Source organism: Aotus nancymaae, unplaced genomic scaffold, assembly GCF_030222135.1.
Source record: "Aotus nancymaae isolate 86718 unplaced genomic scaffold, 86718_ANA_hifiasm-v0.15.2.pri h1tg000041l, whole genome shotgun sequence".
Classification (NCBI taxonomy): domain Eukaryota; kingdom Metazoa; phylum Chordata; class Mammalia; order Primates; family Aotidae; genus Aotus; species Aotus nancymaae.
The window spans coordinates 35,176,669-35,202,915 of record NW_026988455.1 but is presented as its reverse complement, the minus strand read 5'-3'; the positions used below and the strand labels follow the sequence as shown (position 1 = coordinate 35,202,915).

The 26,247-nt window shown below is 38.8% G+C and overlaps 1 long non-coding RNA gene across 3 annotated transcripts in view; it reads right to left on the bottom strand.

Moving 5' to 3' along the window:
* Positions 1-26,247, bottom strand: part of LOC105725249 (uncharacterized) — a 136,382-nt gene that overhangs the window by 6,000 nt on the left and 104,135 nt on the right. For 2 of the 3 annotated variants that reach the window (XR_010337024.1, XR_010337023.1), the window contains exon 4: positions 13,260-13,320. This is a non-coding gene — a long non-coding RNA (uncharacterized LOC105725249). Of the gene's footprint in view, positions 1-13,259; positions 13,321-17,014; positions 20,753-26,247 lie in introns of those variants that run through there. The other variant, XR_001109247.2, reaches the window with a different exon arrangement.

Here is a 26,247-nt window from a genome sequence, read left to right as displayed (position 1 = left end):
GTATTACCTCAGAATTTGTCATTTACTACATGCTTTCATTAGGTGTTAGCCTTAAATTGCGCCTAAGAATCATTCTACTTAGCCAACTTTAAACTTTGACATCTTTAAGCATTTAAGAAAAATGTGATTATTTCTCATTTCTTACTTCAGAAGGACTGTTCAAGTTCACACTGGTGAAATGGGAAGCCATGAATCTCACAGACCTCTTGAGCAAGACTTCAGAGAAAATATACTTTTTGAGCTAGTCCTTGAGGAAGCCTCCTGGAAACTATCAGAAGTTTTTAAAACACATAGTGCAAAGCCTTAAGAAAGTTAATATAGTTAGGGAGTTAAGCAAAACTGGTAAAAATTAAATCCCATTACAAGACAACTATATATGTCAAAAAATGCTTACGTGTTTGGCAAATACTTGATATAGGTAACTTATGCTATGAATTTGGAAAAGAGAGATACTCAGATCAGATGGAATGAGGTTAAAGCACACAGACTTTAGCAGACAGGGGAAGAGGAACTGCAGTAAAAGTAAAGGAAAAACAATGTCTAAGAGCACAGTACACCCCTGGCAGAGCAGAAGAACCATTCAAAAGTGTGTGGATGGCTTGATATCACCACCTTGGAGTAGATTCATAGAATTTAATAAGCTATACAATTTGGTAATCCATAACCATCTACTCCAAAGTTGATGGCAGCATTCCGCTTTTTGGAGGCTGCCACTTTCATTTCTATTCATCAGTTCCTCTTCCGCAAATTTGCCTTACATCTGCATTTACACAAGCCAGGGGGGTTGTGAGCACCAGGCAGGAAAAAAGAGAGAAAACTGGCTGGTTATTGCTGCTAATGACTCATTGTCTTGCTGTTAAGCAGAAAAGAGATGCCCTGATCTGTTCATGCCTTTCAGCTTTCTATCTACACTAAGTTCATTTCCTATTTTTCTAGGCAATTTCTTTGACAGCTGTGCAGCAGTCAAATTAAGGGGGATATTGTTGTGATAATTAAATGCTTTTTGGTTCCTGTTGCTCTCTATTGCACCTCCTTCTGTGGCAGTACACAGTGCGGAAGGTGGAATTTGCTCTGGAAGCTGGAATTATTCTGCTCTTCATAAGTGAGAACAAGCTTCATAAAAATCATTTGTGAAGTAAGTGAAGCTTAAATACACACATACATACATAAGCCACATATAATTAAATACATGAAAAATTTGAAAGAGGTGTTGGGGAGCAAGATAAAGCAACAAATTTGATCTTAAGTTTGCAGGGACCTTAATCTCTAAGAGTTTTTTTTGTTTTTGTTTTTTTGTCTTCTCCCTTACAGGTCCTGATGTTCTGGTTTGGAAAAGAAATGTGTAGGTCAATAGAATCCACAGACATGTGCTCAGTGCTGGTTCAGATAATCTGCTCTGCAGACCTTTACATGATGACAAGCATCATTGCTTTGATGTATCATTGTTTAATAAAGGAGAGCTGCAGAGCAACAAGTCTAGTATGACTACTGAAAAAACATTAAAAACAAAACTATATGTATGTATGTATGTATCTACCTATCTATCTATGTAACATGCATAGAAAAATCTGGAAGAATGCCACCTAATGTTAATAGTGGTTAATGGTGGGATGGAGTTGGAGACAATGTGGAAGGACGATGTATTTTACTTTACATATTTCTGTATTGTCTGAATTGTTTGCAATTCATTATCTTTGAAATTTAAAGATGGCTCCTAAAGATAATAAGTAAATAAATCATCAGTTGGCATCTAAAATACAAAAGTGAATGCTTTAAATGACAGCATAATGCTTTAATGCTTTTTTTTTTTGAGACAGAGTCTCTTTCTATTGCCCAGGCTGGAGTACAGTGGTGTGATCTCGGCTCACTACAACCTCTGCCTCCCAGGTTCAAGCAACTCTCCCGCCTCAGCCTCCTGAGGATCTGGGATTATAGGCGAGCACCACCATAGCCCACCTAATTTTTCTATTTTTAGTAGATACCGGGATCTCACCATATTGGTCAGGCTGGTCTCGAACTCCTGACCTCAGGTGATCCACCCACCTTAGCTTCCCAAAGTGCTAGGAGTACAGGCATGAGTCACTGTGCCCAGCAATTTTTTTTTAGTAATGATAAATTAATTGCCTTGATCTCACTATGATATGTTCATATGATGAAAAAATTACAAATGCACATGTTTGTAACAATAATTTCAATGGCAAATGTCTTGTTTATTGGAAATGACTTGGAAAGAATAGGAGATAAACTATGAAGATGATTGTGTGCAGAATAAAAGACTTGGGATATAACTGTAATATTATTGCAAATGTGCATCTGAGGTGACTAAAGAAAAAACTGGCTGAGCAGAGTGGCTCATGCCTATAATCCCAGCAGTTTGGAAGGCCAAAGTGGGAAGACGGTTTTAAGCCCAGGAATTGGAAACCAGCCTGGGCAACATAAGGAGACCTTGTTTCTATAAAAATTAAAAAATAAAAAAATTAGCTGGGCATAGTGATATGTGCCTCACTCTGGGTGACAGCGTGAGACCCTGTCTCAAAAGAAATTAAAACAACAACAACAACAACAACAACAATAAAAAGTGCCTGCTTTACTGGATATTGGGTGCATTGCTTTAAAATGTAAATTCAACTTAGCAGACATTCGTTATTGCCTACGTTTAGGGACTGAATTATGTTCCAACTCCCATCTCCCCACTCCAAAATCCATATGTTAAAGCCCTAAACCCTAATCCCCAGTGTGACTGTTTGGAGATGGTGCCTTTAAAGAGGTAATTAAAATTCAATGAGAGTTTAAGTGTAGGGCCCTAATTCAAAAGGATTGGCTTTTTTTTTTTTGATGGAGTCTTGTTCTGTTGCCCAGGCTAGAGTGCTGTGGTGCAATCTTGGCTCACCACAACCTCCACCTCCCGGGTTCAAGCAATTCTCCTGCCTCAGTCTCCTGAGTAGCCAGGATTACAGGCTCGTGCCACCATGGCTGGCTAATTTTTGTATTTTTAGTGGAGACGGGGTTTCACTATATTGGCCAGGCTGGTCTCAAACTCCTAACCTTGTGATCAACTCGCCTTGACCTCCCAAAGTGCTGAGAATACAGGCATGAGCCATGGTGCCTGGCCTTGGACTGGCATACTTACAAGAATAGGACGAGATGTCAGGAGTCAACCTGCACAGAGGAAAGGCCCTGTGAGAACACGGAGAGGAGGCAGCCATCTCAAAGCCAGGAAGAATGGTCTTCCCAGAAACAAGCCCCACTGGCACCTTAATTTTGGACTTCCAGGCTCCAAAACTGTGAGAAAGTACATTTCTGTTTTGTAAGCTACCCAGTGTGTGGTATTCTGTTTTGGCAGCCGGAGCAGAGTAAAACATCTCCCACACCACTTGCAAGTTATGGTGCAGGAGTTGGTGAAGGGTTATAGAAATAGACAAGGTAAGGCTGGATTCTGGCCCCTAGAGAAGAAGCATAGGAGCACATGTGAGATGAAGAACATGACTCTGGAGCTAGACTGCACTGTGTGACCTTGAGAAAGTTTGTTAACTTCTCTGAGCATCAGTTTCCCATCTGCAAATTGAAGATGATAATATGTAGGTATGTTATGAGGATCAAATGATTACTGTTTATAGAGGGCCTAGAACAGTGTCTGACATACAGTAAACACCATATAAGTGTTTGATTAACAAATAGATGACAGCTTTGCTCATTGGAAAAAAGGACATGAGATCAGAAAGATGAAGAATAACATTAAATAATAATGATTTGCTGATAATTTTCATTTACTGTATCAGATAAGATTACACAGTGCCTTCAAAAATGATAGCACATCTCCCTTAATGTAAATCCAAACTAAAATATTACAAAAAATGATAAAATTAATGATAATATATCAATATTGGTTTATTAATTGTGACAAATATACCATAAGAAAAGTTGTTAGTAATAGGAGAAATTGGGTGTGGGGCATTTGAGAACTCTGTACTATCTTTGCAAAAATTAAGTACATTGAAAGAAACTCTAAACTAAAATTCTATTTTTTTAAAAAAGAATATAAATTAAGGAGTCATTATTTACTTCACAGAAATATTGACCATTAAATGACAGAATTTAAGAGCCGAGCTACAGTAATCTTGAATTCACTTTGTCTATTTTACAGAGGAAGGTTGATTTAGGCTTGCTTCACATGTAGCTAATTTTCAAGATCAAATTCACGTAGGAAAACAAGGGGAGCAGAAAGTGCACTAACCTAAAAGGTGAGATGCGTCATGTTGAACTCGATGTGGACTTGGCTCAGGCACATGACAGTAACAGTTCTGGGCCTCAGTTTTCCATCGGTTACTTTCAGCTCTAACATTCTTGATTCTAAACTCTATGTGCATCTACATCACAACATAAGGCAGCTTTGAGGAGCAGGCTCTAACTGATGCTTTCTCCAAGCCTCCAGGAACTGTGTATGCAATTTGTGTGCCAATTTCTGAGTGTGTGTAAGGGAACGCAGGGGTGAATGGATTGGCAAATAACTAGACAAATATATATTTTTAAAGACTCAACATTCGGCCGGGCGCGGTGGCTCACGCCTGTAATCCCAGCACTTTGGGAGGCCGAGGCAGGTGGATCACGAGGTCAAGAGATCGAGACCATCCTGGTCAACATGGTGAAACCCCGTCTCTACTAAAAATACAAAAAATTAGCTGAGCATGGTGGCACGTGCCTGTAATCTCAGCTACTCAGGAGGCTGAGGCAGGAGAATTGCCTGAACCCAGGAGGCGGAGGTTGCGATGAGCCGAGATCGCGCCATTGCACTCCAGCCTGGGTAACAAGAGCGAAACTCCGTCTCAAAAAAAAAAAAAAAAAGACTCAACATTCAGGACCAAGTTTTCAGAGTGCATACCATTCAGCAAGTCAATTAATCAGATTTGGATAGGAGTAACTGTGGGCAAACCTTGACAATAAAATATTTACTGAAAGTCTGCAAGGGGAAGATGACATTCTAAATATGTATATGCTATATGTTATTAACAGATCAAATTTGATTTAGAGAAAGAGAGATCTGGAATTTTCCTGTAAAAACAGGAAAGACTATGAACTAATACAGGAAATTTTAAAGCTGAAGGAAAGAAAACTTATAAAGATTTAAAGATAATGGGGCCTGATGCTGGCTGATGTTAAAGAAATGCTGTCACCAATAACATGCAGACCTGGATCTGACAGCCACCTGTTAAGAAAGCCCTGAAGAATAATGGCAGCTGTTCAGTCAACAAATCTGGGGAGAAACTCAATTGCCCCAGAGGCCCTTTTCAATTCTGCTACCGGTTTTCACGAAAAAATTGTCATTCTTACCATAATGCTTACTGTACTGTGAAAGTCACAATATTTTTCTTCTGTGAAATACCATCCTAACACAGTCAAAAATAACTTATGAATGGTAACCCAATGATTCGTGAGCTGTAACTTTTTTTTACCAAGTAAATCATAGTTCTCATCTTAGCAAATTATTAAATGCATAAAAGTCCTTCATGCTCTGCAAATTATTTGATTTAAGAAATAATTCATGTTCAATGAAATTTATTTTTTAACCATTTTAAACAGCATTGATTGAGACAAAAATTCAAGGAAATGGGTAGTTTCTTCATTGCTTTGAGATTGATGCTATTTAAAAGATTTGTGCTTGAAATATTGAAAACTAATGGCAACCTTAATTGTTCTTGTAAAGCTAAAGCTATTAAATAACCCTCTTTGGAAGTATCCCTAGGAGCAGGTTTACACGTGAGCATAGTATTTATGTTCTAGAAGCCAATGATGGTTTTTAGGTGGAACAAAAGGGATTTTCGTCTGCTTACATTTTATTTGGAAGTATGTTTCATCAAGCTGAGAGCCAGATGGAAATAGCAAGATTTTTTTTATAGTCAATAAATAACTCTCCTGCTAGAAGAACTCAGACTTGACAGCAATTTATGCAACAATTTGTTCTTCTGCTCTCTCAGGATGTAAACACTGTTGTCAGCAACCAATCAAATGCACTAAAACTACAAACAGCGTGTTTAGTTTATATGTATATGCAATCACCTAGACAAAACTTTGAACCTCAATTGGACCCATTTCTAATCACTTTATCCTAGTTCAGGTCCATCACACTGCATAACTTCAGGGGGCACCATTCACATTTTAGTTAATATATAATTAATTGTAGATAATGTGAATGGTGCCCCTGAGTTGTATAGGAGTTTCCCTTCTACAGTTCATAAACGCTAAAAATAAAAAATAAAAAACAATAAATCTCAAGTCACTGAAGTCTTTCTGTCACTTTTAGCTAAATCAAACTTTCAAAGGCCACAGTATTTTGAAGAGAGATTTTATCATAGTGGTTTGTTTTGTTTTGTTTTGCTCATTTTCCTTCCCATCATTTCCTTCTTTGGGACAAGATCACCATGAAATTTTGGTGAGGCTCTCAAGCACTAGTGGTTACAGTGGTGGGCATGATGTCCAGGCCTGATCAATCATGGTACTATGGTGCTTGGATAATAGTGGTTGGTCCAAGGAAAAGCATATAATCCTACCATGGCCAGTCAGTGTTCTTCCCTGAGATTTGATATGTGGATATAGAGCCGTGATGATGAAAATCTGGGAAAGCTGGCAGCTATTTTCCCCACTCTAGAGAAATCCTGCCATGTAAAATTAGATTGAGAAATTAAAGCCAATTAGAGAAGGAGAGAAAAACTTCCTGAGAACATCACTTGAGTCGCTGAATTCACCTCTAATCTCCCAGTATATGTGGAAATTATCTTTCATTTTTTGCTTAATGTACATTGAAATGAGTTTCTGTCACTTGCATTCAGTGGAACTCTTTTCACCATAGAGCCCATGATTATAAGTTTTTCATTCCTCTCAGGAAACTACTCTGAGTTTAGTTGATCTAAAGCCATATAGTTCTAGATCTTCTCTCAGAAACAGAAACCGAATGCTTTCTTATTTTAAACAGCAGGTCTCTGGTGTTATTAACTCACTTGATCCATGATATCAAGGCAATATTTCCAGGTAGTACTTGAGTTACCAAGTAGACTTTTAAAAATATCTTCTTCATTATGAAATCTTTCAGAGCACAACTATTGAGAATAAGAAAGGGATACTTATTTCACCACTACCAAGTGTTGCTGAATCCTCACACTTTGCCCCATTAAGCAAGTGGAATGCATCTGACCTGTTACCATGGCATAAGTTCTTGCTCACATTAAGTTCATGAAAATGAAGATGTGAGCATCAATTCTAATCCTAGTTCAGGTAGTAATTTACAGTATTGGGTGAACTTGGGCAAATTAAATAATTTCCCTGAGCCTCAATTTCCTCATTGGAAATAGAGAAAATCGAAATGGAGACACCAAAATAAACCTTAGGTGCTTAGATTTGCTGTTTCTTGAAGTTGTTTCTTACTCATCTTACGTATTTTGATACCTCACACAAATCCTGGCATATAATAGACATTAACAAATAATTGTCAGGAAAATGGATGAATTAATGAACACATTTTCCTCCTGGGTAGTCAGGAAGAATATATGAGACAATATAAACAAAGTAAACATGACAGTGTTTAACCCATCCTAACTGCTCTTCCATATCAGCTCCCTTCTTCCCTCCCTTCATCTTCCTGGTGTTGAGACACACACAGGCCATTTTGTGTGCCCAATGCCTTGTTTATAATTTCTCACACTGAGCTTTCTTTGTTCAAAACCTTCCAGAATTTTCCATAAGACATTGTTGATGATTAATCCAACAAAGTCAGCCTCACTCTGTGTGCATTAGCACTGTGTTACGCAAATCTGCTTTGTTTTGCATATCCCTGTGTTTTTCATACTTGCTTGTCCTCTCTCCTAATTAGAGTCCATTTCCTACACCGTCTCATATGGTGTGCGGCATAGTGATTATTCATTCAATGGGATAATAATGAATCTCTGACTTGGAAAAACTGTACCTGCTTGCAGCAAGTTGGAGTCCTCTGTTTTTTATGTAAACTAACATAAGGTAGAGGACCTTTTATGTTCTTTCTTCTGTCTATGCAGGGTTGATTCTGAACACCTTGTTTCATTTGAGGGCAAGCCTTTTCAACTAGAATAATAATTACTAGCAAGGCCATAAAGCTTTGCGGTTTAAAATGGCCTTTCACATACATTATTTCACTTGGTCTTCACAATAGCATCCTAAGCAGCATGACTTTTGAAGTCCAACTAAATCAAAGTTGGACTCATGGCTGTATCACTTAATAGCTATGTGATTTTAAGTGTTATCTAACCTCTCTGATCATCAGTTCTTCATTTGTAAACTTGAAAAAGTAATAGAGTCATGCTCTTAGGAAGAGTCTGAGTGCCAAATGAAGTATCTGACCCACATACCATGGTCAGAATTTAATCAACGGGATGGAAGCCATCCAATAAATGGTAGTTATCATTATTATTTTTAAGCAAGAAAATCAAAGAATAGAGTACAAAGGAAGCAATCAGAAGGCTTTGAATAAAGGAATTCTGATTCTAAATGCCATGTTCTACTTCTCTGCGCTCTCAGCAGAGCAGCCTGCACAAGGCTTCTTCACAATTTCTTTAATTTGGTCCTTGTAACAACCCTAAGAGGTTTATGCAGAAAATTACTCTTTGGCTCTGTGGGAAAGTGAATTTTAATGGATGAGTTTTAATAGCTGTTCAAGCTAATTGAAAATGTTGGCCAGCATTACAACCCCAACAAGGAGAGAAGTAGAGCAGAAATACAAAACGAATAATGCCTATGTAAACTGAGATGATCTGGCCTAGTGAATATGAGACCGATGGTGTGAACCCAGGACAGAAGTATTTCACAGCAACTCCTGGAAACCAGAATCTAAACTCACTATACCTAATACTCTAGAGTGCCTCCCCTTCACCCCGTCCCTTTCTTTGTTATTTTCCTTAATTGTCCCAAAGGACACAAAGAGGCTCCAGAAAGAAGCAAAGAAAGATTTTTCTTATTCCTTCAGCTCTCTTTATGCTCAAGAGCTCAGATTACTATTTGTATGATTTTATTTAGAAATGGTACTATAAAATACAATAGATAGCACTCATTGAGTATCTATTTGTACCAAACATTATGAATTAGCTGTAATTCTTTCAACAATCTTGCACCATAGGTATATATTACCCTCTTATAGGAGAGAAAGATGAGATATTTTCTGGGTATGACACAGAAAGTGAGGGCCATAGGCAAAAAGGAATCTCTGTTTTGCCTGCGGCAAGAGAGACACCCTAGTTCACCAAGTGGGAATAGTCTCTCTCCCTACTGGTCTCTCTCTGCAAGTCTCTCTCTGTTTCTCTATTTTGCAGTGGGAGGATTTTTTTCTCACTGCTGTGGAATGAGACAAGTATGTAATTACCCAGAATTCTGCCTTAAATTGCAATAGTTGTTGATACAGTTTGTCTCTGTGTCTCCACCCGAACCTTATGTTGAATCAGAATTCTCAGTATTGATGGAGGGGCTTGGTGGGAGGTGATTGAATCATGGGGCAGAGTTCCCTCTTGCTGTTCTCCAGGTAGAATTCTTGTCAGATCTGGTTGTTTGAAAGTTGTGCAGCACCTCCCCCTTCACTTTCTCTCTCCTGCTCCACCATGTGAAGATTGTGCCTACTTCCCCTTTGCCTTCCTCCCTGATTGTAAGTTTCCTGAGGCCTCCCCAGCTATGCCTTCTGTACAGCCTGCAGAGCTGTGAGTCAGTTAAACCTTTTTCCATAAATTAATCAATCAGTCTCAGGTATGTCTTTATAGCAGTGTGAGAACAATAGAGTCACCTAAACTGATACTTTGTGTTATCTAGATATTAAGTCCTCAAAGTCTCCAGGCAGCTCAGGTAACCCTTGGTTATACTTGAGCTCTTCAGAGTAATGGTGAAATGTCCCACATCTCCTCTAAATTCTGGAGAGTGATTTCCAGGGCGATGCACTTACATTTCCTTCTGAGCTGATGTTCTGGCCTCCCCGTCAGCTCTGTGTTTCCACATTCTTTCACTCCTCAATCACGACCTGAAGCACAACTATCACAATACTCTGTGTGTTTCAGGTTTTACTAAGGGGTAGGAATAATGGAGGTGAATTCTATCTCAAGATAAGAAACAACTAATAATGGAGAGTGGACATCACTGGTCTTAAAACCTTTGCCCTTCTCTGACAGACAGAATCTCTTTCAGGCTGCCACTCTTTATATCTCTGTCAACTGCTATGTTGGCTATGTGTTGGGAAGTATCATTTTTTCTTCTTGTTATTTTTTTTGAGACAGGGTCTCACTCTGTCACTCAGGCTGGAGTGCAGTGGCATGATCATGGCTCACTGCAGCCTTGACCTCCTGGGCTCAAGTGATCTTCCCACATCAGCCTTCCAAGTAGCTAGGACTACAGGTGGGCACCACCACACCTGGCTAATTTTTGTTTGTTGTTGTTTTTTGTAGAGACGGGATTTTGCCATGTTACTCAGGCTGGGAATCTATCGTTTCTGTTGTAACCCTTTATCCCAATTATTTCTCTCGAAGTACCAGGAGCCCACCTGGATTTCACCACTACATTATCATGGAGAGGAATTGAGCCTTCTTTTTATGCAGTATCTGTATCCCTGCTAACCTGGGCCCTCTCTTTCACCACCAACAGAAACATGGAAGCATCTTTCTAAAGGAAAGATAAAATTTTCCTAGTTCCTGTTTCTCTCCCCAGAGAGTTTAAGCTGCTATCGGTTTTTCTCTTCTCGTAACTGCATCTTCTTGTTCCCACCATACTTACATAATCTTTTAAACACAAAGACCAGAGATCTCATTATACTGTAGAAATAAACACTGTAATGAATAATCAGGGAAGAAAATATTGCTATGTGTTTTTCTAGATGGCAGGGAATATGCCCCTCCTTGCATATCTTTATGAGCTCTCTTTAATATGGCAGCTTTAAGGCACTCATGTTGATGGCTGTGAGAGAAAAAACATGTTTGGGGAGTTAAGGTGAGACTACCTGCTGTACTGAAATCTCCATCAGTCAAATAGGCTCAGCAATTATTTTTGAATAGCTATTTGTTGAATAAATACTTACTGAGTGTATATTTTGTGAAAACTGAAAATGTCACAGGCACCATTAAGCACCATTAACCTAATGGTCAGCAAAAGATGAAAAGCCTTTGTGATGGATAAAATTTTAGAGTTCTTTTCCAAGGTCTATGGGAAAATGAACAAGAGAAGCTATCAACTGTGGCTGAAGAATTCAGTGAGTACACTTTGGTATTGTCAGGTTTATTCTTCTTTATCCCCTTGTTTTGCCCCAGATGTTAAACCATACTGTGGTTTGAGGGATGCCTTGGCTACGCTGGAATTCTCATATATTACAGTTGTGGTTTGGTAGTTTTTGGAGAAAAAAGAAGAAATGGTGCTCCCTGGAGTTGAGCAGCATTGTGGCCTCAGGATTCTGCTCTAGGAACATTCGCTTACATCATCAATTTCTCATAGAAAATTGGAGTAGATGACCAAGTGTTATTATGCAAGAGGTCGTGTTGACCTAGTAGAAAGATTCTAGTATTGACCCTGAAGAGTCCTGGATTTTATAACTCTCAAGAAACTCACTAACTGGATGACAACAGTGTGCCTCAGTTTTCTCATCAGTAAAACAACAGATTGAGTGACTAGATTTTTTTGCAGATGTATTTCCAATAGAAGATTGTGAATCATTACAGCATTTAGAAATATTAGTTTTAACTACTTACAATGTCGACATGAAGAATTAGCCAGTATCATTTGGTGTTTGAGTCATTCATTTAGTAATTCATTTATTCCTAGCATACTGTAGATAAGATCATTAATTTTATGGTCAAATAGACTTTGATTCATGTCTTGGTTTCTCCATGCACTAATTAAATGACCTTGGAAATTTGTATTATTGACTTATTTTGGCTCTGTGTTCTCATTTCTAAATGAAAACAATAATATTATCTTCATCATAGGGCTACTGAAATGTATGTTAGATTTCTCTAGAGAATCAAAAGGATGTATATATGTATGTGTGTGCATATACATACATGAAGAGGGGTGGAGAGAGAGAGAGAGAGGGCATAGAGGCAGAGAGAGACAGAGAGATTTATATCAGGGAATTGACTCTCATGATCATGGAGCCTGGGAGAGTCCAAGCTTTAAAGGGTAGTCCAGCTGGCTGGAGACTCATGGAAGAAATGATGTTGCAGTTTTACTTAGGGGTAGATCAGTCACCTTCCTAAGGCTTCAATGGTAGATGAAGCCAATCCACATTGTAGAGGCCAACCCACATTTGTTACTCAAAGTCTACTGATTTAAATGTTAATCTCATCTAAAAAATACATTCCAACAGCATTCAGATGTGTTTGACCAAATATTTGGGCACCATGGCTTAGCCAAATATACACATAAAATTAACTATCATGAAAGCAGTACTGATAATGCAGGTAGCAAGTTTCCCACAGCATCTAACACAGGAAATAAATAATAAAAATTAGCTATTATTATTGATGTTGTTGCTATTATTCTTTTTTTTTTTTTTTTTTTTGAGACTGAGTCTCACTCTGTCCCCTAGGCTGGAGTGCAGTGGCATGATCTCAGCTTACTGCAACCTCTGCCACCCATGTTCAAGCTATTCTCCTGCCTCAGCCTCCCAAGTAGCTGGAATTACAGGCACCTGCCACTGCACCCAGCTAATTTTTTTGTATTTTTTAGGAGAGACAGGGTTTCACCATTGGCCATGCTAGTCATGAACTCCTGACCTTGTGATCAAGACCCGCCTTAGCCTCCCAAAGTGCTGAGATTACAGGCATGAGCCACTGCTCCTGGCCCTGCTATTATTCTTTATTGAATAGCTACTTTTTTGGGGTTAGGTTAGATTCTGAAGACATAACACCTCACAAGATACAATCTGTCCTTGTCCAAATATAGATCTGATAAGCTACCTGATCATTACAATACACTGTCCTGAATACTGTAAGAGGGAAAAATATGGGTGTCATGAGAATACATAAAAAGGACCTCAAATGAGATTACGTTAAAAGGTAAGGATATCTCAGCTAAGATTGAATCAGTAAATGGATGAAAGGTGTTGAAACAACTGTATGTTGAAAAAACAAGCACAAGGAACTAAAATGAGAAAGAGCATGGCCTACTCAAAGAACTGTGTAGTTAATCATTTGTTGGGGTATAGAATGAAAGAGGGAGGTAAAGACATAAAAGTTGAGAGATTGATAAGGTTTAAGCCCACAAAGAGCTCTTACCAAGGTAAGTAGTATGGACGTTATCTTGAAGCCATTGATGATCTAAAATATAACCGTGATGCTGAAAATGGAAAAAAGAGACAATTCGGGAGATATCAATAGGTGAAATGAGTAAGATCTAATGACGGATTAAATCTTAGGCATGGGAAGACACTGAAACTGAGGAGTGAGCTGGGCTATGCTGAGATGCTGCTATAACTTTTTTGAATACAATAAGGAATATTTTAAAGAATGTTGAAAGACTTTGCACCAGTCATTTACACTTTCTGTTCATTTTTCTCATCTGTAAAATGCAGATGTTGGACTCAATGCTCTTTGCAAGGTCTTGTCTTACTTTAAAATTCTACACTCCTGTGACTGATCTTTAACTTTGTACATAAACACATTTTTTGGAGATGTTTTTTGTACCACCAAGTCAACAAACTGTAAAGCAGTAAATGGCATCATCATATTGGTATTTAGCTATGATTTTGCGATTATTACAGGATGTCACCATGAGAAAGATCAGGACATTAGATAACACATGCTAGTATCTTTTATAATGTTTGAACTGTAAGAAAAATAGGGGTGGTTGACGCTGCAGATGCAAAAAAGATTAGACGAATTGTTCTAACTAGAATAAAAGTTGATAAGCAAATTTCTGTGAACAGTGAAAACAGACCAAAAAGCTGATTCATGGAAAAAAAAAAAATACATGGGAAAGAGAAACAGGCAAGCGCATTGTTTTTTCTAATGTGTGTTTGCAGCAATTATTGATTACTCAGGTTTCAAGCACTTGATTTATCTTTTATGACACTTGAAACCCCATGTTTGTTCAACAACTTAAAGTCTATTTGGTGAGCTAATAAAGGTCCTGCAGCTTGTGAGGGAGAAGATGAAATCAAATGAGGGTTTGAACTGAAAACCAGTCCAGATGGTCATGGTGTTCCTCATCAAACTGAGCTTGAATCATTATTTAGGAGTCTTTTTGAACAAGAACTGAATGGGGAACAAATATTTCAGAGATAACCTGGTACAAACCAGTTGAAACCTGGTTGATGGGTTGCTAGAATTCTTTTGACCTGAAAAACTTCAGGAACTAAACACAAGGCTGTAATTCAACTCTCTCATCTCCTAGTAGAATCCTGGGAGCAAATATATTTCATCTTTTGTTTTCCTTTTGAGACAGGGTCTTGCTCTGTTGCCCAGGCTGGAGTGCTATGATGCAATCTCAGCTCACTGCAACCTGCACCTCCCGGTTCAAGTGATTCTCCCACCTCACTTGATTCTCGTGCCTCAGCCACCCATGTAGCTGAGATTACAGGCATGCTTACAGGCATGCACCACCATATCTGACTAATTTTTGTATTTTTAATAGGAGCAAGGTTTCACCATGTTGGCCAGGCTGGTCTCGAACTCCTGACCTCAAGTGATCTGCCCACCTTGGCCTCCCAAAGTGCTGGAATTACAGGTGTGAGCCACTGCACCCAGCCTATATTGCATCTTAGATAACATATTTGGAGTTAGTTATCATTATTTAGTTGGGCCTACAGAAAACTGTAAGAAGACATTTCATCAAAAATCAGAATGTGTGTTAATTTAGGTGAAACTAATGGGAGAGGAGAAGTATAACTTGCTAGATGGCATCTTGAAACAAATTGGTAAACTTAGTCCCAAACGGTTTTCTCTCATTTCATTGCACCTTATTGTGTAAATAACCACCACAGAACATACTAGTAGCTCTAATTTTCTTGGGTTTAGGAGGGGAAACTGTGTTCAAGCTTCACTTTGACAAAGTATGTCATGTAATTATCAACGTTTGTTGTAAGGGCTATGAGATTCACCTAAGGGCTAGATATATTTGATAAATTTTTTGATCCAACAGTAATAATCACAAGTAATATCATCTGCCATGTGTGGTGGCTCATGCCTGTAATTCCAACACTTTGGGAGGCCGAGGTGAGATCATTTGAGGCCAGGAGTTCAAGATCAGCTTGAGCAACATAGTGAGACCCTGTCCTTACTAAAAACAAAAACCAAAAAAACCCCCACAAAACCCAAATAATATTATATTTGTCTTTTCATTAAATTAATAATTGAATGCTGGTTAACATTCTCTCCTGATTTAAATCTAAACTTGAGTATTACCTGTTCCTTAAAAGTGTTTTCAAAGAATCCTTTCTGCTACACAGAATTTTATTTTCTGCTACACAGAATTTAACTTTTTTTCATGTGTTTAAATGACAGATCAAAATTTTTTCTAATAAATGCTACCACAATGCCAGTTTACTTAAGTATTTAAATAATTTTAGATATCTTAAGAGTCCAAGGCAATAAATGAATTCAGGTGACACTAGGATTAGTGAACCAGGTTAGGTTTACCCTGATTAAGAATTGCTTTACATGTTCTAGAGCAGAGTTTCATGAAAAAAAAAAAAAAAAAAAAAAAAAGAAATGCTTTACATGATTTTGCTGATGTCACACTCAATCTTTTATTTTGGTATTGTATTGGAATCCTTTAAGGACAAGAACAGTGCTTATTTTTCAAAATTTGCTACAAATATTCATGGAATTTGAAGTCCCTATTGGTGTCTAAATCAAGAAGAGTCAAGTCAAGCGAGACATTTATCTAGGTGCATTCACACCAGCATCTGAGGTCAGGGAGAGGTGAACAAACTAGAATTGAAGCTGCCTCCTGAGTTGACAAGGAAAGGAGAGGCTCCGAAGTGTGAGCTCAAACTCGAGTCATCAAGAATGCAGAGGGATGTCAGGGAAATGAAGGTAAGTGAGCAAGTCCAAAGAGCAGGAACAAGGAATAAGACAAACAGAAAAGGACAAATCCAAGGTGAAAAGCTGAACTGAATGGGAGTCAAGTGGGAGCACAGGGAGAGTGTTTCAAAGGTGGGGCACTTCATTTCAAGCATAAAAAGGAGCTCAGGGACCATGTATCTTTACGAGTTCTAATGTAAAGCACTCCTAAAAAGGTCCAAGAGTGTGTTTGCCTCACTTCTATTTTATTTATACCCCCTTTCTCCTTCCACCAGAACTCTGTTGCCTAGTACAGTGGCTTAAATTCATCCTTGGTGTCCATTTTATCCTTGACCTATATCCACCTATATTTTGTCCTTGCCCTATATCCACCCCTAGAGGGAATAGTGAGGTAGTGAGGGAAGATATAAAACTTTCAGTGCTCCCTAGGGGTTTGCATGTGGGGCTAAGGTTCCCTTCCATTTTTATCTTTCCTGGACTAACTCAGCTACACTGTAGATCAACCAGAGTTGACATGGTTCCTACTACTCCACAAAGGAGTATCAGCTGAATGTCAGAAGACAACAGCTTTTGCTAACCTGTACCATCAGTCTTCTGATTTATCTGGGACCAGTGACTTGGACAACTCAGGCTTTCAAGACCATATGTGAATGATGCTTTAACGTATCTGAAATATGCTTTAGAATGTGACTCACTTCAAGTCACATTGTGGACTTCAAGCCATATTATGCACTAAACAAAGGAGGCCTGCCCCTCCCCAGTCTCTTTCCCAACTACTAAGCATAACAAAAAAATTACTTGATTAGATTTTTATGGTAAAACAATATACTTTATTTATAAGCATTATGTTATAGTATTAAAATAACTCAGTAACACACCCACACATGCATGTCATTAACAATTTTCTCTTTATCATAGAAAAATTAAAGTTTTGCAAAACCCAGAGGAGTCCTATATAAATAACAAATTCTCTTCTTTGAGGATCTGTAGCGGCGGGGTAGGGGGGAGGGGCTGGGGGGCCTTCCATTAGAAACAAGTAGCTCTTTCAGAATCTCTAGAGTTAGAGAATTCCAATTTTAAGTCTTCATGCATGTCACTTTTCTAAAAGTTCACAGTGTCAACTTAACACATAAAGTATCACAACAAGCTATACCCACACCCATAAAATTTAAACAACACAAAATTGGCCACAGCCTAAGTATCAGTTTCCTTAGACCAAAGTGTTTCAAAATATGTTCTATAGAAATTAAGGAATTGCTTAGCAAGGATGGTATGGTAGGTACAAGCAGAGTGGCATCCCCCAAAACTAAAGTAGCTCCCTATTTAAAAAGCATTTTTTATATTGGGGCTCCTCAGATCTCATTTGGAAAATAGGTTTCACTCCTTTGCAAAACTTTGACAACTTTTGCCTTATAAAACAGTATTTTTCAAGTTGTAGTAGTGTTCCCAGACTCCAATAAATGTTTTATAATCTAGAATCACATTGCTGTTCTAGCTGTTGACCTTGAATAGTAGGGAGTCTGAGAAGGAATGGGCTGAGAAAAATGAAGAGGAAAAAAAGGAGGCAAACTTCTTGGTTTTTATTCACCAAGTGCAATCAATCAAACCCAGCTGCCCAGTGACCACCATCTGTGAACTTAAAATGCCAAGTGGCTACCAAACAATTTCACTCCTAAATATTTATCTAAGGGAAAAGAAAAACTAAGTCTACAAGAAACCTTGTGTGGGAATGTTCATAGCAAATTTATTTATAAAGCTCCAAACTGGAATCAGCTCAGACGTCCATCAGCAAGACAAACTAATACATCCATACAATGGAAAAACTTAGCAATAAAAATAAAATACTGATACATGCATCAATATACATACACCTCAAAACTATTGTATTGGGTGAAAAAAGCTGGACCAGCCACAAAAGAGTACATATTGTATGATCCTACACATTAATTTCTGGAATAGGCAAATAGAATCTATGTCAGAAAAAGTATCAGAGCAGTTGTGGCTCCAGGGAATGGCATTACTGGAAAGGGGCACAAGGAAAATTTCTAGAGTGATGGAAATGTTCTATATTTAGAGTGAGGTATGGATTACATAAGTATATATTTGTCAAAACTGATGAAACTTTGTACTTAAAGTTTGAGTATTTCACTGTATGAAGATTTATCTCAGTAGACAACTTTGGGGAAAATTACTCAACTGAAAAATTATATATGGAAAAAATAAGAAAATCTTTTTATAAGCTCAGAGTAGAAAAATAGCTCATAAACAAGATATACAAAATCAGAAAATATTGAGAAATATCTTTATCAAAATTAAAAACTTATATGAGGAAGAAATAGAACAGTCCAATTCAGAAATGAACAATAAACATGTAAAAGGATGCTTGATCTCACTAGTAATCAGGTGAATGCCATTTTCTAGAAAAACCTATTTCACACCTATTGTACTGGCAGTGATTTCAGAGTCTTGTGATCTGGTGAAGCTGTGGGACTGTAAATCGTACTATGCTGTGGGATTGTCAATTGGTTCAGCCACTTCAATAAAAAGACACATCCTAGTACCTAGCCATTGAATTTCCATTACATATCCTAGACAAACTCTTACATGAGGACAGGAACGTGTGCAAGGGTGGTTATTGTAGTAGCATTTGTACTCTTGAAAAATTGATTCTACCTTAATGTCCATCAATAAAGAGATGGAAGTGGTACACTCATATGGTGCAATATTATAGGCAGTTAAAAGGAATAAAGTAGATCTATATGTATCAAGATGAATAGAGCTTAAAACATGTAAAAATAAATACTAGGTTGTATGTATTGACACATATTTATACCCAAATGTGTAAAATTGCATCAGAAGGATATGCACAAAAATCTTGAGATTAGTTATGTCTGGGGAGCAAAGAAAAGAAAAACAAGTGGAGTAATGGTGGAAAAAGACTTTATATGAAATACGTAATCAAAAAATAACTGGAAGAATTAGGCAAATAAATGAATTTTGATTCATTTCTCACACTACATACAAAAAATTAACTCAAAATGAATCAGGAACAGGTGTTGCTTCTGGTTGTGAGCTTGGATTAGGCAAATAGTTTCAGATCTGATACCTAAAGCACAGCCACAAAAGAAAAACAGTTGATAAGTTGAACTTCATAAAAATGCAAAACTTTTGCTCTATGAAAGACATTACAAAAGGATGGGCCAAGCATGGTAGCTCACACCTGTAATTCCAGCATCTTGGGAGGCTGAGGCAGGTGGATCACTTGAGCTCAGGCGTTTGAGACCAGCTTGGCCAACATGGCAAACCCCTGTCTTTACTAAAAATACAAAAATTAGCTGGGTGTGGTGGCATGTGCCTGTAGTCCCAGCTACTCAGGAGGCTGAGGCAGAAGAATCACTTGAACTTGGGAGGCAGAAGTTGCAGTGAGCTGAAACCGTGCCACTGCACTCCAGCCTGGGTGACAGAGTGAGACCCTGCCTCAAAAAACAAAACAAAACAAAACATGAAAAGACAAGCCACAGTCAGAGAGAAAATATTTGTAAAGCACTCATCTGAAAATGAACTTGAAGCCAGAATATATGAAGAACTACACAACTCAACAACAACAAAATGACCAAGTTTTTTTAAAAAAGAGCAGTTTGAACAGACACTTCACCAGAGGAGATATATTGGTAGCCAATAAACATATGGAAGGTGATCAACATCATTGTCTTTAGGGAAATGCAAATTAAAACCATGATGAGACAATGCTACACTTATTAGAATAACTTTAAAAAAGAACCTGACAATAATAGCAAGTGCTGTTGAAGATGAGCGGCAACTGGAACACTCAGATATTGCTGGTGGGAATACACAATGGTACAACCACATTGGAAAACCCTCAGGCAAAGAAATGCAGGTGCTGCTGTTGAAATCAAACAGCTTATGAGGAAGTGGTAAGGGCAAGAGAATACGGGTGGGGTACCCATAGCATCTGTTAATACTCCCACATAATGAGTTTTTCAGTTTTGAATTTACTGAGAGCGCTGTCAGGTTCTTGTAAGTCGGCCAAGCCAACCATAAAAATCCTATTGCTTTGCATTTTTCACAGTGCAAGTCAGTTTCTCAATCCTGACTAAGAAACACAAGAAAGGAGGAAAGATGGGGCCTTTGCCCACACTGTCAGATACAACCAAGCCAAAAGCCTATACCTCAAAGCCCTGTGTATTTGGAGGTGAGCCTGCCCTGGCCCTCGAGGAGGATGTCCAGGGTTGCCCAGACCAGATTTTGCTCTCTCACCAAGGAATGTCATCCACCACGAATGAAAGATGCCTTGGAGGACTGAGGTTCTGGAGTGCGAGTTCATCAAAGAAGGAGTAAGAAGAAGGAAGGAAGGGAATGGAGAAAGCCCCCACATTTCTGCCAGCCTCTCATCCAGCTTACTAGCTCCTCTTCCAGGGCTGCCATGAGGCTCTCTTCACATGGAATGAGGCTGAAGAGCAGGTCTTCCAGCAGTTTAAAGTCTCCTGGGGAACTTGTGCACCAATTCATGCCTCCTCTACCAACTCAGCTCTCAACTGGGTCTGTTGCCTTCTGCCAAATGTTATTTACATCTCCAGGAGACATAAATATTGGTCACGATGCCTATGAATCTTGAAATTCTGAATCCTGTCCTGCCACCTTCTGTGGTAAATTTCAGACAGTGAGATGCAAAAAAGAGCCCTAGGCAAGGGCCTACTTTATTTCATCTCTTTCCTCGGGCAATTCTATTTGGTAACAAAAAAAAAAATCAACTTTATTAGGTATAATAGGGATACAAGAAACAGACTTATGTAAAATGCACATTGATGAGATTTAACAAATGTATATCTCTGTATATAAGCCCCATTACAGTGAAGTGCTAGAGCACTTCCATCATTTCAGAAACTTGTTCTCATGCCCTTTGCAGCCAACCTCTGTCCTAGAAAACCATTGCTCTGCTTTCTGTTACTATAGCTTAGTTTCAACTTTTCTAGAATCTTTCATATAAGTGGAATTATATAGTATCATACTTTTGTGTCTGACTTCTTTTGCTCAGCCTAACTTTTGGAATTCAGTAATTTTAGTGTGCATTAGTAGTTCTGCTCCTTTTTACTGCTGGGTAGTATTCCACATCATTCTTTAACAGAAAGACACCTTTCACCCCTGGATTAAGAGCTAGACCCGAGATAGCAAACTTGAATACCTAGAGAAGCCAGGCAAATAATGTAAATGAGAGAAGGGGTCTGGTATAAGAAAATTTATTTTTGAAAACACTAGTTCCTCTTCTTATATCCTTATTTTCTAAAGAAATATTTCATTTTCTTCAACTTTAAGGAAAACAGGAGTGTACGTAGGATGATAAATAGCAACTGACACCTGGCTTTGGGGAGAACAATAAGAAATGAAGGGGATAGCGGCAGATTCCAGAGTTCATGCCCATCTAAAGGAGGCAGCTTTGCCATATAAGAACATGGGGTCAGGTTTCATATCTTCTTATTGTTCTGGAGAAGCAGGAAATCTGAGTTTGTATGTGAAATTTTCTGAGTTTTAAATGTTGGAAAAAAAATTAAAATTTTATTAAAGCACTATCGGATGGGTCAATTCTATTCTGGTCAATAACAGATCTGGGGGTCAGATGTGGACAGGCAGGCATCACAATGTGTCCTCTGATGTGCACAGACTAAAAGCTAGCCCAAGCCACCCTCTTCATGTGTGCTTTTTGTAGAAACACCTTGGTCCTGCTTGGGCCTTCCAGTCCAAGGAAACACCAGGGATGGCTTACCTCACTGGCTACATGGAAGAGAGGAAAAAAGGAGAAGCAAAACTCATTTAAAGGTCCCAAGAAGAAAAGAGGAAGAGAATGTTTACTCCAGGCTAGTTATTTTTATACCCCACCCCCCATACTAGAGCATCATGGGAAGACATACATTCGAATCAGCTGGGGTGGGAAAATACAGAATTTCAGGTTCCCTTCTGGTTTACTTAATCTGTTGGGCCTGCCGTGGACCTGCATTTTAACAAGCTCGTCGGTAACTTTTACCGACACTGAAGTTTGACACTCGCTGCATTGAGTTTTCCAGTCTTTGCTACAAAAGAGCTCAGTTGCCAATGAGAGTCCATTTTGTCCTACATCTAAATTTGAGGTCTCTTTTGCAGGAAAAATAATGGGGAAGAAAGGAAGGCTTTTAGCGCCCCCTTGGGGTTAGCTGAGCGAGTGAACAGCTTTATAGTGATGTGACTTTTCAGAGATGTTAGGAATAAAAATAATAAACAGTATAGTTTAGCTTATGCTAGCATTGGGTATTGTGATTGACAATTTACATATGGTATCTTATTTAAGTTTATAAAGCAAATGCTATCATTACCTGCATTTTATTTTATTTTATTTTATTTTTATTTTTTTGAGACGTGGTTTCACTCTTATTGCCCAGGATGGAGAGCAAAGGCATGATCTCGGCTCACTGCAACCTTTACCTCCTGGGTTCAAGCAATTCTCCTGCTTCAGCCCCCTGAGTAGCTGGGATTACAGGCACCCACTTCCATGCCCAGCTACTACTGTATTTTTAGTAGAGATGGGGTTTTGCCATGTTGACCAGGCTAGTCTTGAACTCCTGGCCTCAGGTGATCTGGCCACCTCGGCCTCCCAAAGTGCTGGGATTACAGGTGTAAGCCACTCCCAATGTTTATTTTATTTTTTAATGAATAAAAAGCTTTTAATTGGAAATTCTTTAAAGACGGTACCCCAATATCGAAATAGCATATGACCTGAATTTTATAGAGGAGGAAATTTACCTGCAAATCCAATGGCATGGTTGATTACCCTCTTCCTTAATATATTTTCCTTATTTGGTTTCCAGGACACCATTTCCTTTCTCATTTACCTCATAACTTAGTGATTATTCCTTCTTGGTCTTCATTGCAGTCCCCTCTGCTCCCAGATCAATTCATTTGGATTGCCCCAGGAATCAGCCCTTGGTTTTCTTTTTCCTCGGTACTCACTTTCTTAATAAACTCCTTTGTCAATATGCTAACGAATACCAAATTTTCGTATTGTAACCAACAACTCTCCTAAATCCCTGACTCATATATGCACTTGCCTACTTGATATGTCCACTGAGATTTTTCGGAGACCCCTTAAAATTAACCTGTCCAAAAATGAAGTTCTCATCTTCTCAGAAGATTTTCCCATTTCAGCTGATGGAAGCTCCCAATTGCTCATACTAAAATCCCTGGTGTCATTGCTGACCCTCTCACTCATACCACTTGCCACCACTCCCACCCTGGGTTGAGTCATCATCATCTTTCGCCTGGAGTCTTGCTACAGCCTCCTTTTGGTCTTTCTGCTGTCAAACTTGTGTTCCAAGAGACTATTCCCAACACAGAAACCAGAATGATCTACTTAAAATGTAACTCAGATCATATCATTTCCCTGCTTAAAATCTTTCCAAGGCTTCCCATTTTACTCAAACTAAATGCCAAGTCCCTCAGATGACCAACAAGGCCATCTACAAGCAGAGCCCCATCACGTCTCTCACCTCAACCCCTGTTATTCTCTCCCTCATTCACTCCACTCCAGCCATACTGGTCTCCATGCTCTTCCTATCATATGCCTGGCTTGTTTCTGCCCTGGCTCTTTCATCTGCCTGGAGCATTTTCCCCAAGAAATCCACTTAGTTTACTACCTCACCTCCTGCAAATCTTTTCTCGAATGTCATCCTCTCAATGAAGCTACTCAGCTATTTCAAATTGTAACCTGTTGCTCTCTCTGTATTTCCAAACTTCTTATCATGCTTCACTTTTTTCCATAGCATGTTATGGCTTTCCAACATGTTATTTAATTTAACTATTTATTACATTTTTAGTTAATTTTTCTCCCCTAACTAGAATATGAACTCCAAGACAGCAAGAATTTTTATATTTTTGCATGTTTCTGTAACATATTCCAAGCACATAGATCAGTGTCTGACATGTAAAAGAAATGTTTGTTTAATAAACAAGACATGGAGAGATTACACACCAAGCCCTAAGTATTTCAATAACTACTTTGAGAAGAAAACTTGAATAACAAACAGTTGTTTTCTCCTTATAGAGACGCAAACTATAGCTCCATGCAACCTGTGCTTGGGCAGTTTCTATGGGCAGCAGTGCTGAATACCAGCACCTACAGTTCCCCAGAGAAATAGTATACTGCAATGTGCTGTCGTCATCCACTTCTTCTGAAGTCAAGTCCCCAGCAGTTGTATCACCTGAAGAATTACAATCCACAGATTTGAGCATTATCTTATTTACCTAATTTACTTGGCAGAAATAATGCTGACTCACAAGTCAGCATTCCTTACAGTGAGAGGCAATACATGGTCTATGGTGTATGTTTTTATATACTATTTAAATTTAAAGGTAAGTCCCCTGAAGTTATAACTCACAAAATGAAGCAATGTAAAATTCTGTGAGATTAATGTTCTGAAATGAGATTTTGCTGAGTAGGGCTGACTCGTCACCAGATATGCCTTGATAATAGACGCAATAAATGGTTCTGAGTCGTGCATCTTGAGTTGCCAGCAATTGTATTTTTCACAGACAAGCAGGCCTGACAGTTCTTTCCTGTCATAACGTGGGGGCCTCAGTTTGGAGAGCAAAGGTGATGTGCTTGTAGTTGCATCTCATCAGGATGAGCAGCATGGGGCTCTGGGCCATGTATTCTTCATGTCCTCTACTTGGCTAGACCAACTCATGTGGATGAATGGCAGAACCTATCTCAACCTTGATAGTAGATTGCTCCCCAAAGCTTCAGGCTTCCAAAATAAATCCAGATGCTGTTCTTCCCACCCAGTCACCAACCCCAAATCCTACCCAGGTTCCACCTCTAGTCTTCCCCAGCCGTAACAGGCATGACTGCTCCTAACCTGCTTAGAAAAAGTAAGAAATTAAAGATCAGATTGATCAAGCTTAATGAATGTGCAATTTGAGGTATTAATTTGTTTTTACTATTGAATAAACAGAATTCCAAGAACCACTCCCAGAGAATAAAAGGGGAGAGGTAAGAAAAACAGTGCCTGTACTTCACCTCTGGAAACATTTATCAAATTTACCCACACAAATTCCTAGCAGTCTGACCACACATACAACCACTTAGATTTATAGTGCTATCTCTCAGAATTGGAGTATTTGCTTCAAGGAAAACTACCAATTAGACGGAACATTTGAAGGTGAAAGAAAAGATTCCATCATTCTATTTCAATGATTAAATTGGGTCAGTGCTGTACTTTTTGGTTGCCAAAATAAAATCACCTCAAAAGTACATATAAAAATGAAAATAAGTCTCAATCTTAGAGACCATCTTTTCTTGTTGGAATTGTTTCTTCGTAAGGCCAAAATGTAGCAGAGTTTATCATAGCCATTAGTTCCTCCTTCACAGTGGATTCTTGGTAGTAATTGTTTTGACAAGGTGGCTTTGTAGCAAAGGAACCTGAACTTGAACTACTTGCTTCCCTTGACATCCAGGGCATCATACTGTCCAGGATTTCCTCTAACCTTTCTGGCCAGTTCTCTCTCATTACTGGTTCCTTTCATCACCCAGACTTCCAACCACTGGATTGCTGTAGAGTTCAGCCCTTGAATCTTTTCTCTACCTTCATTCCCTCCAGTGATGAGCTCAGTTTTTCTGATACCATCTGTATGCTGACGATCTCTGCATTTCTATCTCTGGACCAGGACTCTCCCGTGAATTCCAGACTCCTTTAAAGAAAGGCTTACTTGACACCTCCATTTGCGTACCTTTAACAGGCATAACAAATTTAACATTTCCCAAACTAAACTCCTAAATTCTTCCCCTACACCCCAAGCGTCTTTCTTGCCTATCTCAGTAAATAGCAATTCCGTTAATCTAGTTGCATAATCTAGAATTCTTGATTCATTTCTCTCTCTCATAATGCCCCACATTTGATCATCTGGCAACTCTCATTGGCTCTATATTCAAATTGTATCCCAAATTCAATCACTCTCACTACCTCCTCTGCTACCACTTGGTTGGATCAAAGCCATCCTCATCTGGTTTATTGCAAATAGCCCCCTAAGTGGTTTCCCTGCTTTTACAATTGCCCCTTACAAATGATTCTCTATACCCGTGGTCTTTACGGGGTGGCAGCAGACCAGCAGCATCAGCATCATCTGGGAACTTGCATGCCAATTCTCCTGGACCACACCTGACCTAGTCCATCAGAAACTCTAGCAATCTGTGTTG